Raw genomic sequence first — 13,448 nt, forward strand, 5'->3', positions numbered from 1 at the left:
CATTTAAAAAACCGTACAAATTCACTGAAAAAACCATAGGTTTCACACACGTTATAGTTAGGAATTAGCATTTAAAAAACCTTGCAAATTCACTGAAAAAACCATAGGTTTCACACATGTTATAGTTAGCGGAAATTTTACTGATAAAAAACCAGTGAAATTCCCCCGTTATAGTTAGTGCAGGCAACTATAACTCACGCGACCGCAATCTTCTGCTGATGACATATGTGTCTTTATGAAAAAAAAATATTTGTAATATATGTATAGCTAAAAATGTATGGAAGAAGACATGGGCAAATAAGTGTCTAAATACAGTATTAGCATCAGCAGAGGATTGCGGTCGCGTGAGTTATAGTTGCCTGCACTAACTATAACGGGGGAATTTCACTGGTTTTTTATCAGTAAAATTTCCGCTAACTATAACATGTGTGAAACCTATGGTTTTTTCAGTGAATATATATATATATATATATATATACACATATATGATACATACAAACTAACTACTCTAACTATATTTGCACTTTAGAATGTTGATCTTCTCAGATTTTGTAGCTCACATATTGAGTAAAGTTCCAAGCATAGTTTTCATAGTCCTTGTATCTACTTTTACATACGCTTTATATCTATATTTAAAAAAAGACACAGATCAGTTTTTTACTGTATGGTAAACTATTTGTTCTCAGCTTGTATATCCATTTTTAAGGTGTGTGATCTCTCTTGCAGAGACTGTTGAGATCGAAGATCTATACATTTTGTTATAATCTATTGTACAGAGTCCTTTTTCATTTGGCGGGTTATTATTGAATGCTAATCTTTAATAATTGAGTCATTACAGTATTATATTGTATTAATTATTTAATTTACAAACTTACTGCTCTCGCAACACGATTGCGGGAGTTGAACACACAGTTGCCTGCATGGACTATGAGGGAACTGTACTTCCCATCCGGCTCCCACTAGATCATACATTGGGAATTACATTCATAGCAGTATATTTTTGTAATTTGGAAGAAAATAAGAAATAAGAAGTGTAATTTAAGATAGAAAAACTGTTGATGTATTGTTGCATTTGAGAGATAAAGAAAGTCCAATTTTTTTTCCAGTTTGCAAGCCTCGCACGAGAGACCCGTGAGACGCCCAGGAGAAGATTGACATCCCAAGGAAGGTTTGTGATTAGTTCATATGGATGTCTTTATTTCGAAAATAAAGATTCATTCTTTGTTGTTTCTTTGGCTATTAGGTTTTGCTGTGTTTAGACCATTTTGGCTGCTTCTCTGACATTGCTGATTTTCTGTCACCAGAATATCATCCTCATATTCAGATGATCAGTCTAGTGCTGTTCTACAACCGAGGCACATCAGCCACCCAAGGAGACCTTGGTGTGGCAATTTCTTTAAATTAGGCCAGGTGGGAAAAAAGTAGCTGAGAAATATGTCATATGTAAAACATACAAAAAGAAATTTAGAAGGGGCAGCCGAAACAAGCAATACAGCATGAGTACTACTGGGATGTAGTGACAATTGAGAGCTATACACCCTCAACGTCTTGCTCGAGCTGAGTTAGCCCATGCTGCAGAGCTTGATAACTCAGCAAGGGCATCCACATCTTTTGAATTGGTGACACTATTCCTGATCAGGTCCTCAAGGCTCAAGCAGAAAATAGCCCTGCTTATCTAAAGAAAGCCTTTTTGGCTGCTTATGTAAGCAGATCATGTTTTTCTACTGAGACAAGCAGAGCTGCATAGGTCAAGCATGTCCAAAATCATTAAAACATCCCTACATGGCTACCCTACACTTTTACTATGTATGCTGTTTGTACTATGTTAGCCTACATGGCATGATTGACTTTCCTGAGCCTCTCGCAAGAGCCAGGCTCACAGTCCTCAGCGTCCACTGCGAGGGAGCAGTGTTTGCTGCTTTACTCTTGCGAGCGTCTCACAAGAGCATACATTTATAATGGAATTTACATTTGAACGGAACCTATCCTGTTGTAATATGTAGAATGTATATGCACCAGATTTTCTGTACCCCTCTTTTTCTTATAGGATCTTATGAAACTCTCACAAGATCATAAACTTTTTTTAGAGAATGAATTTACATTTTCGTTCATTACAGTACTTATCCTTTATAATCCCCACTACTAGACTATAGGGAGAGACTGGCCTGTCCACTGACAACTTGCATTAAAGAAACCAGTGTGTAGATCAGGGTGTTAAGAGACACTCCCTCTCTAATCACAGCTTTCCCCAGGACCAGTAGTATGCATAGTAGTGTAGGGAAGGTACTCACCTTACAAATAAGACCTCACTATTCCATAGTAAGTATACCATATACTAGCCTCCCCCCCACTGAGACCTCTTCCAAGGGAATGTAACCATATATATTAGCATGTGGAAATGATTGTCCTTGTCCACCCACAGTTCTTCTCAGCATGACAAACATATAAAGTAGTATGTAGGGAAACATTGTCTGCACTAACACCTATCTCCAGAACAACATGGGTGTGTGCAGTACGGTGTAGAGAAGAAGTGGCCTCTGTGCTGACACCACTCCTTAGAACAAACAAAAGTGAGATGCAGTGCTGTCTAGGAAGGAAGTGACCTGTCCACTGACACATCTTACAAAGGTGAGAAGTATCCGTAGAAGGGTTTGAGAAAAATGTATCTCTACTCTTCGCATGTTGCACATATGTATAGTAGACAGTGGTCCCTTGCATGATAACTGTGAATAGCGTAGTGTGGTAAGGGTCTGGGCTCTTTCATATGACCTGTATTTAAGCTGGTGGGTGTGTAAATTAAGGTGTGAAAAGTGGCTTTTTCAGCAAATTTCTAAGGTTTTTTAAATACTAATTTCTAACTATAATGTGCCTGAAACCTCTTGATTTTTCAGTGAATTGTTAAGGTTTTTTAAATGCTGGTTTCTAACTATGCGTACATAGGTAAGATATGTGCACAAAGAGGAAGAAAGGTGTAGAAACAAGCAAGAGAAGTGCAGAAAGAGGCAAGAAAAGTAGAGAAAGAGGAAGAAAGGTGCATAAAGAAGCAAGAGAAGTACAGAAAGAAGCAACAGAGGTGCATGAAGAGGCCTACTTTGACTGTACCTTTCCACAGTCTCATACAAAGTAGCCTAATCACTAATCCATCTCCCAAGATGGCTTAAACCTCACTTTTCTCTTGAAGGTTCACTGTTCATCGTATGCTCAGAATGTTAGGCCTATCAAAAGTGAAACAACAATCCTAACCATCTCACTGTTGTAAGTCTCACCAAACTTGTGACGGCATGCATGCATGTGTCTGTGCTTTTACCTAGTGACATATTACATAAAAATAAACATACAAATACTTGAATACGTGTGTTTCAAAAAGCATACTCTGTACATTTGTGTACAAGAAGGTGTATGTATTTCTTTCTGCTCATAATACAGGGAACATGGGTATTCAGTAGTATATTCGAGGGGCTATATAACACCTACATATGTAAGACATGTCTGCCTGTGCAACTGAATGACAGAGCAGAACTGAGAAGATTTTACTACATATAGGAGATGATACCCGCTTTTTAAGCTATCATCTTCAGATGCATAACACATGTGAGCATACATCTACAAGTAGACATATACCTCAGTCACAAGAGCACACAGACCTTTAAGCTTGACAGCTTGCACTTCCAATTTGAGTACAGAAAGAGGCAAGATAAGTACAGAAAGAGGCAAGAGAAGTGCAGAAAAGGACAAGAGAGGTGCAGAAAGAGTAAGAAATGTGCAGAAAGAGGCGAGACAAGTGCAGAAAGAGGCAAGAGAAGTTCAGGAAGAGGGGTGCAGAAAGAGGCTGGGGAGGTGCAGAAAGAAGCAAGAGACATGCAGAAAGAAGCAAGAGGGGTATAGAAAGAAGCAAGAGAGTTGCAGAAAGAAGCAAGGGAAGTGCAGAAAAAAGCAAGCAAGGTGCAGAAAGAAGAAAGATAAGTGCTAAAAGAGGAAGACAGATGTAAAAAGAGGCAAGAGAGGTACAGAAAGAGGAAGAAAGGTGCAGAAAGAATCAAGAGAAGCATTGAAAGAGGCAATAGAAGTACAGTAATAGGAAGAAAGGTGCAGAAAGAAGCAAGATAAGTGTAGAAAGAAGCAAGAGATTTACAGAAAGAGGCAAGAGAAGTACAGAATGAAGCAAGAGAACTGCAGAAAGAGGAAGAAAGGCATAGAAAAAAGCAAGAGAAGTTCAGAAAGACGCAACAGAAGTGCAGAAAGAAGGAAGTGAGGTGCAATAAAGGCAAGAGAGGTGCAGATAGAGGGAAGAGGGTGCAGAAAGAAGCAAGAGAGGTACAGAAAGAAGCAAGAGAAGTACAGAAAGAACAAACAGAGGTACAGAAAGAGGCAAGAGGGGTGCAGAAAGAATCAAGAGAACTAAAGAAAGAAGCATCAGAGGTACAGAAAGAAGCAAGAAAAATGCAGAAACAGGCAAAAGATATGCAGAAATAGTCAAGAGAGGTACAGAAAGAGGGAAGAGGGGTGTGAAAGAGACATGAGAGGTGCAGAAAAAAGCAATAGAGGTACAGAAAGAAAAAAAAGAAGTGCAGAAAGAGGGAACAGGGGGTGGAGAAAGGAAAGAGACAAGAGAAGTGCAGAAAGAAGCAACAGAGATACAGAAAGGGGTAAGAGGGATGGAGAAACAGCCAAGAGGGGTGCAGAAAGAAGCAAGAGAGGTACAGAAAGAGACAAGAAAAGTACAGAAAGAAGCAACATATGTACAGAAAGGGAGAAGAGGGGTGTAGAAAGAGGCAAGAGAAGTATAGAAAGAAGCAACAAAGATGCAGAAAAGGGGAAAAGGGGTGGAGGAAGAACCAAGAGGGGAGCAGAAAGAAGCAATAGAGGTGCAGAAAGAAACAAAAGAAGTGCAGAAAGAAGGAACAGAGGTGCAGAAAGAGGCAAGAGGGGTGCAAAAGAAGGAAGAGAGCGGTGCAGAAAGAGGCCCAAGGGGAGCAGAAAGAAGCAAGAGAGGTACAGAAAGAAGCAACAGAGGTACAGAAAGTGAGAAGAGGGGTGTAGAAAGGGGCAAGAGAAGTATAGAAAGAAGCAACAGAGATGCAGAAAAGGGGAAGAGGGGCGGAGGAAGATTCAAGAGGGAAGCAGAAGGAAGCAATAGAGGTGCAGAAAGAAACAAAAGAAGTGCAGAAAGAAGGAACAGAGGTGCAGAAAGAGGCAAGAGGGGTGCAAAAGAAGGAAGAGAGCGGTGCAGAAAGAGGCACAAGGGGTGCATAAAGAAGCAAGAGAGGTACAGAAAGAAGTAACAGAGGTGCAGAAAGAAGAAAGAGGGGTGGAGAACGAGGCAAGAGAATTGCAGAAAGAAGCAACAGACATGCAGAAAGGAGAGGTAGAGAAAGAGGCAAGAGGGGTGTAGAAATAAACAAGAGAGGCGCAGAAACAAACAAAAGAAGTACAGAAAGAAGGAACAGAGGTACAGAAAGAAAAGTGGGAGGGGTGTAGAAAGAGAGAAGAAGGGTGAAGAAAGAAACACAAGGGATGAAGAAAGAAGTCAGGGAGGTGCATAAAGAAGCAAGAAAGTGCAGAAAGAAGAAACAGCTGCAGAAAGAGGCACGAGGAGTACAGAAAGAGGGTACAGAGGTGCAGAAAGAGTCACAGGGGTGCAGAAAGAAGCAAGAGATGCGCAGAAGGAGGAAAGAGGGGTAGAGAAAAAGGCAATGAGTACATAAACACGCAGTAGAGCTGCAGAAAGAAACAAAAGAAGTGCAGAAAGAATGAACAGAGGAGCAGAAAGAGGCAAGACGGGTGCAGAAGAGGGAAGAGAGGGGTGCAGAAAGAGGCACAAGGGGTGCAGAAAGAAGAAAGAGAGGTACAGAGAGAAGCAACAGAGGTGCAGAAAGAATGAAGAGGGGTGGAGAAAGAGGCAAGAGAATTGCAGATAGAAGCAACAGACATGCAGAAAGGAGGAGGAGGGTTAGAGAAAGAGGCAAGAGGGGTGCAGAAAGAAACAAGAGAGGTGCAGAAAGAAACAAAAGAAGTGCAGAAAGAAGGAACAGAGGTGCAGGAAGAGACAGGATGGGTGCAGAAAGAAGCACGAGGGGTGAAGAAAGAAGCACGAGGGTTGAAGAAAGCAGTCAGAGAGGTACAGAAAGAAGCAAGAGAAGTGCAGAAAGAAGCAACAGAGCTGCAGAAAGAAGCAAGAGGGGTTCAGAAAGAGGGTACAGGGGTGCAGAAAGAGTCACAGGGGTGCAGAAAGAAGCAAGAGGGGTGCAGAAAGAAACAGAATAAGTGCATAAAGAAGAAACAGAGGTGCAGAAAGAGGCAACACAGGTGCAGAAAGAGGAAAAAGGGGTATACAAAGAGGCAAGGGGTGCAGAAGGACGCAATAGAGCTGCAGAAAGAAGCAACAGAGCTGCAGAAAGAGGCATGCGGGGTACAGAAAGAGGGAAGAGATGTGCAGAAAGAGGCAAGAGAGGTGCAAAAAGAGGGAAGAGAGGTGCAGAAAGAAGAACGAGGGTGCAGAAAGAAGCAATATATGCGCAGAAAGAAACAAAAGAAGTGAAGAAAGAAGGAACAGCAGTGCAGACAGAGGGAACAGAGGTGCAGAAAGAGGAAAGAGGGGTAGAGAAAGAGGCAATGGGTACATAAACACGCAATAGAGCTGCAGAAAGAAACAAAAGAAGTGCAGAAAGAATGAACAGAGGTGCAGAAAGAGGCAAGACGGGTGCAGAAAGAGGCACAAGGGGTGCAGAAAGAAGCAAGAGGTGCAAAAAGAAACACGAGAACTGCAGAAAGAGGCAGTGAGGTGCAGAAAGAGGCAAGAGGGGTGAAGCAGAGGGAAGAGAGCGGTGCAGAAAGAGGCACAAGTGGTACAGAAAGAAGCAAGAGAGGTACACAGAGAAGCAACAGAGGTGCAGAAAGAATGAAGAGGGGTGGAGAAAGAGGCAGGAGAATTGCAGAAAGAAGCAACAGACATGCAGAAAGGAGGAGGAGGGGTAGAGAAAGAGGCAAGAGGGGTGCTGAAAGAAACAAGAGAGCTACATAAAGAAACAAAAGAAGTTCAGAAAGAAGGAACAGAGGTGCAGAAAGAGACAGACAGGATGGGTGCAGAAAGAAGCATGAGGGGTGCAGAAAGAGTCACAGGGGTACAGAAAGAAGCAAGAGAGGTGCAGAAAGAAACAGAATAAGTGCAGAAAGAAGGAACAGAGGTGCAGAAAGAGTCAGGGGGTTAAGAAAGAGAGAAGAGAGTTGCAGAAAGAGGCAAGAGAGGTGCAAAAAGAGGGAAGAAGGGTACAGAAAGAGGGAAGAAGGGTACAGAAAGAGGAACGAGGGGTACAGAAAGAAGCAAGATATCCGCAGAAAGAAACAAAAGAAGTGAAGGAAGAAGGAACAGATGTGCAGAAAGAGGCAACACAGGTGCAGAAAGAAGAAAGAGCGGTGGAGAAAGAGGCAAGGGGTGCAGAAAGGTGCAGGAGAGCTGCAGAAAGAAGCAACAGAGCTGCAGAAAGAAGCAGGGGGTACAGAATGAGAGAAGAGATGTGCAGAAAGAGGCACTAGAGGTGTAAAAAGAGGGAAGAAGGGTGCAGAAAGAAGCACAAGAGGTTCAGATAGAAGCAAGATATGCGCAGAAAGAAACAAAAGAAGTGAAGAAAGAAGGAACAGCAGTGTAGAAAGAAGCAACAGAGGTGCAGAAAGAGAGGTGAAGAAAGAGGCAAGGGGTGCAGAAAGACGCAAGAAAGCTGCAGAAAGAAACAAAAGGAGTGCAGAAAGAATGAACAGTGGTGCAGAAAGAGGCAAAAGGGGTGCAGAAAGAGGCACAAGGGGTGCAGAAAGAAGCGAGAGGTGCAAAAAGAAACACGAGAACTTCAAAAAGAGGCAACTGAGGTGCAGAAAGAGGTAAGAGAGGTGCAAAAAAGGGAAGAAGGGTGCAGGACGGGGGAAGGGGGGTGCACAAAGAAGCATGAGAGGTGCAGAAAAAAGCAAGACAGGTGCAGAAGGGAAGCAAGAGAAGTGCAGAAAGAAGCAACATAGGACCAGAAAGAAGGAACAGAGGTGCAGGAAGAGACAGGAGGGGTGCAGAAAGAGGGAAGAGGGGTACAGAAAGAAGCATGAGGGATGAAGAAAGAAGTCAGACAGGTGCAGAAAGAAGCAAGAGGAGTACAGAAAGTAGCAACAGAGCAGCAGAAAGAGGCAAGAAGGGTACAGAAAGAGGGTAAAGAGGTGCAGAAAGAGTCACAGGGGTGCAGAAAGAAGCACTAGGGGTGCAAAAAGAAGCAATATATGCATCGAAAGAAACAAAAGAAGTGAAGAAAGAAGGAACAGCACTGCAGAAAGAGGCAACAGAGGTGCAGAAAGAGGAAAGAGGGCTGGAGATAGAGGCAAGGGGTGCAGAAAGATGCAAGAGAGCTGCAGAAAGAAACACAAGAAGTGCAGAAACATTGAACAGAGATGCAGAAAGAGGCAAGAGGGGTGCAGAAAGAGGCACAAGGGATGCAGAAAGAAGCAAGAGGTGCAAAAAGAAACACGTGAACAGCTGAAAGAAGCAAGTGAGGTGCACAAAGAGGCAAGAGAGGTGCACAAAGAAGGAAGAAGGGTGCAGCATAGGGGAAGAGGCGCAAGGGGTGTAGAATAAAGCTAAAGAGGTACAGAAGGAAAGCAAGAGAAGTGCAGAAAGAAGTAACATAGGAGCAGAAAGACAGATGAGGGGTAGTGAAATTGAGAAGAGGGGTGTGGAAAGAGGTAAGATGGGTGCACAAAGAGGAAAAGGTGTGCAAAAAGAACCATGAGAGTTGCAGAAAGAAACAAAAGAAGTGGAGAAAGAAGAAACAGAGGTACATAAAGAGGCAAGAAGGGTGCAGAAAGAGGAAAGAGGGGTGTGAAAGAGACACAAGGGGTACAGAAAGAAGCAAGAGAGGTACAGAAAATAGCAAAAGAAGTGCAGAAAGAGGAAACGGGTGTGGAGAAAGAGAAAAGAGAAGTGAAGAAAGAACCAACAGAGGGTAAGAGGGATGGAGAAAGAGGCAAGAGGGGTGCAGAAAGAAGCAAGAGAGGAGCAGAAAGAAACAAATGAAGTGCAGAAAGAAGGAACTGAGGTGCAGAGAGAGGCAAGAGGGGTGCAGAAAGAGTGAAGAGGGGTGCAGAAGGAAGCAACAGAGCTGCAGAAAGAGAGAAGAGGGGTGTAGAAAGAGGCAAGAGAAGTGTAGAAATAAGCAACAGAGATGCAGAAAGGGGGAAGAGGGGTGGAGAAAGAGGCACGAGGGGTGCAGAAAGAAGCACAAGGGGTGCACAAAGAAGTATGAGAAGTGCAGAAAGAAGCAACAGACATGCAGAAAAGAGGAAGAGGGTTGGAGAAAGAGGCATGAGGGGGCTGAAAGAAGCAAGAGAGGTACAGAAAGAAACAAAAGAATTGCAGACAGAAGGAGCAGAGGTGCAGGAAGAGGCAGGAAGGTTGCAGAAAGAGGGAAGCGGGGTGCTGAAAGAGGCACAAGGGGTGCAGAAAGAAGCCAGAGAGGTGCAGAAAGAAGCATGAGAAGTACAGAAAGAAGCAACGGAGCTGCAGAAAGGGGCAAGAGAGGTGCAGAAAGAGGGAAGAGGAGTGCAGAAAGAGTCACAAGGGGTGCAGAAAGAAGCAAGAGAGGTACAGAAAGAAACAAAATAATTACAGAAAAAAGAAACAGGTGCATAAAGAGTCAGGGGTATAGAGAGAGAGAAAAGAGGTGCGGAAACAGGCAACACACGTGCAGAAAGAGGAAAAAGGGGTGGAGAGCGAGGCAAGGGGTGCAGAAGGATGCAAGATAGCTGCAGAAAGAAGCAACAGAGATGCAGAAATAGGTAGGAGGTGTGCAGAAAGAGGGAACAGGGGTGCAGAAAGAGGCAAGACAGGTACAGAAAGAGGGAATAAGGTTGCAGAAAGAGGCACAAGGGTACAGAAAGAAGCAAGAGAGGTGCAGAAACAAACAAAAGAAGTACAGAAAGAAGGAACAGAGGTGCACAAAGAGGCAAGACGGGTGCAGAAAGAGGAAAGAGAGGTGCTGAAAGAGGCAAGTGAGTTGCACAAAGAGGGAAGAAGGGTGCAGAAAGAGGCAAGAGGGGTACAGAAAGAAGCAAGAGAGGTGCAGAAAGAGGCAAGAGAATTGCAGAAAGAAGCAAAAGAGTTGCAGAAAGAAGTATCAGAGGTGCAGAAAGAGGCAAGAGAAGTGCAGAAAGAGGCATGAGAGGTACAGAAAGAAGAAAGAGAGGTGCAGAAAGAGGCAAGATAAGTGCAGAAAGAAGCAACAGAGTTGCCGAAACAGGCAAGAGATATGCAGAAAGACACAAGAGAGGCACAGAAAGAGGCAAGAGAGGTGCACAAAGAGACAAGAGAGGTGCAGCAAGAGGCAGGACTAGTGCAGAAAGAGGCAACAGGGGTGCAGAAAGAAGCAACAAAAGTACAGAAACAGGCAGGAGGGGTGCAGAAACAGGCAGGAGGTGTGCAGAAAGAGGGAACAAGGGTGCAGAAAGAGGCAAGACAGGTACAGAAAGAGGGAAGAAGGTTGCAGAAAGAGGCACGAGGGTACAGAAAGAGGAAAGAGAGGTGCAGAAACAAACAAAAGAACTACAGAAAGAAGGAACAGAGGTGCAGAAAGAGGCAAGAAGGGAGCAGAAAGAGGAAAGACAGGTGCTGAAAGAGGCAAGTGAGTTGCACAAAGAGGGAAGAAGGGTGCAGAAAGAGGCAAGAGGGATACAGAAAGAAGCAAGAGAGGTGCAGAAAGAGGCAAGAGAAGTTCAGAAAAAAGCAAAAGAGTTGTAGAAAGAAGTATCAGAGGTGCAGAAAGAGGCAAGGGAAGTGCAGAAAGAGGCATGAGAGGTGCAGAAAGAAGAAAGAGAGGTGCAGAAAGAGGCAAGATAAGTGCAGAAAGAAGCAACAGAGTTGCCGAAACAGGCATGAGAGGTGCACAAAGAGACAAGAGAGGTGCAGCAACAGGCAGGACGAGTGCAGAAAGAGGCAACAGGGGTGCAGAAAGAAGCAATAGAGGTGCAGAAAGTGGCAAGCGAAGTGCAGAAAGCAGCAACAAAAGTACAGAAACAGGGAGGAGGGATGCAGAAAAAGGGAAGAAGGGTGCAGAAAGAGGCACACGGATGCAGAAAGATGCCAGAGAGGTACAGAAAGAAGCAAGAGAAGGGCAGAAAGAAGCAACAACGGTGCAGAAACAGCCAGAAGAGGTCACAAAGAGGCAAGAGGGGTACAGAAAGAGGGAAGAGAGATGCAGAATGAGGCAAGTGAGTTGCACAAAGAGGCAAGCGAGTTGCACAAAGAGGGAAGAAGGGAGCAGAAAGAGGCAAAAGGGGTGCAGAAAGATCCAAGAGAGCGAGAGTTGCAGAAAGTAGAAGAGATGTGCAGAAATAGGCAAGGGAAGTGCAGAAAGAGGCAAGAGAGTTGCAGAAAGAAGCAACAGAGGTGCAGAAGGAGATAAGATAAGTGCAGAAAGAGGCATGAGAGGTTCAGAAACAGGCAAGAGAGGAGCAGAAAGAGGAAAAAGTGGTGCAGAAAGAGGCAAGAGAGGTGCAGAAAAAGGGAAGAAGGGTGCAGACAGAGGCAAGAGGGATACAGAAATAAGCAAGTGAGATACAGAAAGGGGCAATAGAGCTGCAGAAAGAGGCAAGAAAGGTGCAGAAAGTGGGAGAGATGTGCAGAAATAGGCAAGAGAAGTACAGAAAAAGAAAGAAAGGTATAGAAAGAAGCAACAGAAATGCAGTAAAAGGCAATGGAGGTGCAGAAAGAAGCAACAGTGGTTTGCACACCATAAGTACCAATTTAACACCCACATTTAGCAATAAGTAACAGGTGACCATTCTAGGTTTGAAAAGGGCCTTCCACCACTCTGCAACACTTATTGCAGCAATTTTGGTAATGTTGGAGCTGTTTGAGTTAGAAACAAGTGTTTTTTTGTTCAAATCTGCAGATTATGCAGTAGATGATGGATTATGTGGCAAATGCAGAGTTTATAGTTTAGCTTCTATGGAAATGAGAATGACTAAACCTGAGCTTACCACTCCACAACACAGACTACCGTACCACATAATTATTTTCCATACCACATAATCCCACTCTAAATAATTCCTATACACTAAATACCAAATACTTTCTATCCACATAATTTCACTGCATAATATACCACATAATTCCACTACACACAACCTACATCTACTCTACTTCAAAAAACATTAGTAAAAAACGCTTACATTTACAACTCCAATAGCTCTAGCTCTAGCTCTAGCTCTTGCAAATGCAAGACCTATTACATTATATTTGCTTCTTTAACTGGTAGACACATTTACAGAGTGGTGGGGAAAGGGGGTTGGACCTCCAACCAGTTCTCAGGAATTCCGCTGCGTAGGACTTACAGGCGGTACCAGGAGGGCTTCTTGGCCCCAAAAGTCCCTCAGGAGGAAGTAGGCTTCATCCTCCAAACCATAGTGTGCCAAGAGGCGTGTTTGAAGAGCGGTGGAGCAAGGGGGTGTGTGGCCTCCAAAGACCACTAAGCAATCCCAACTGGGGGCCAACTACCCCTCAGATTACCTCCAGTAAGTCCTATACAGCAGCATTGATAAGTTCTCATAGCAGGCCATGCCCCATTTGACCACCAGTCTGCAAATGTGCTCCCTGGCGTGCTCTTCGATGGGGATTAAAGTCCCCTTTGCTGCTGGGGGTGCTTAGTGGCCACTTAGCCCATGTGATACCTCCAGTAAGCCCCAGATAGTAGAATTGCTGCAAGGTGGACACAGGCCACGCCCCCTTTCTCCACCACTCTGCAATCCTGCCTCCTGGTGTGCTATTGGTTGGGGATGAAGTCCCCTAGTCTCCAGAGGGTCCTGGGTGGCCAACTAGCCCTCCTGTTATCTCTAGTAAGCCCCACACAGCTAGATTGCTTTTACACCACTCTACAAATGTACCTCCTGGCGCATTGCTGCTCGAGGGATGAAGTCCATTTTAGTCCAGAGGTCCTCATCGTCCCACCAGCAATGCACCAAAAGGCATGTTTGCAGAGTTGTGTAAAAAGGGGTGTGGCCTCAAATCACCTCTCAGCAATCCCACTGTGTTGGGTTTCCTGGAGGCACCTGGTGGGCTAGTTGGCCACTAAGCCCCCTTAAGATTCAAGGGGACTTAATCCCCAACTCAGAACGTGCCAGGAGGTGCATTTGCAGAGGGGTGCAGGGTGGTAGCGGGGCCTCCGTCGAGTTGCCAGTTTCTCTTTTTTTTTTTTAAAGGGGGGCTGTGTCACCCTCCTTCTCTTAATATTTTTTGGGCCCTTGGGGACCCCATTCCCCAGGGCCTGACCCATTTTTAAATAAAATTATTGAAAAGAATGGGAGAGGGGCCTCGCAGCCCCCCTCTAAAGGCCGATTTCGGCCCCAGGGACCCCATGACCTGGGGGATGGCCGCATGTTTTTAAAAAAAAGGTACATTTAAAGGAGAGGGGCCACGCAGCCCC

At 44.4% G+C, this 13,448-nt stretch overlaps 1 long non-coding RNA gene across 1 annotated transcript in view; it reads left to right on the plus strand.

The window, feature by feature from the left end:
• Positions 1-13,448, plus strand: part of LOC146862626 (uncharacterized) — a 145,782-nt gene that overhangs the window by 62,470 nt on the left and 69,864 nt on the right. The window contains exon 3 of the long non-coding RNA XR_014978491.1: positions 1,107-1,168. This is a non-coding gene — a long non-coding RNA (uncharacterized LOC146862626). The remainder of the gene's footprint in view (positions 1-1,106; positions 1,169-13,448) is intronic.

Source organism: Triturus cristatus, chromosome 2_2 (genome assembly GCF_964204655.1).
Source record: "Triturus cristatus chromosome 2_2, aTriCri1.1, whole genome shotgun sequence".
In the NCBI taxonomy this organism is placed as follows: domain Eukaryota; kingdom Metazoa; phylum Chordata; class Amphibia; order Caudata; family Salamandridae; genus Triturus; species Triturus cristatus.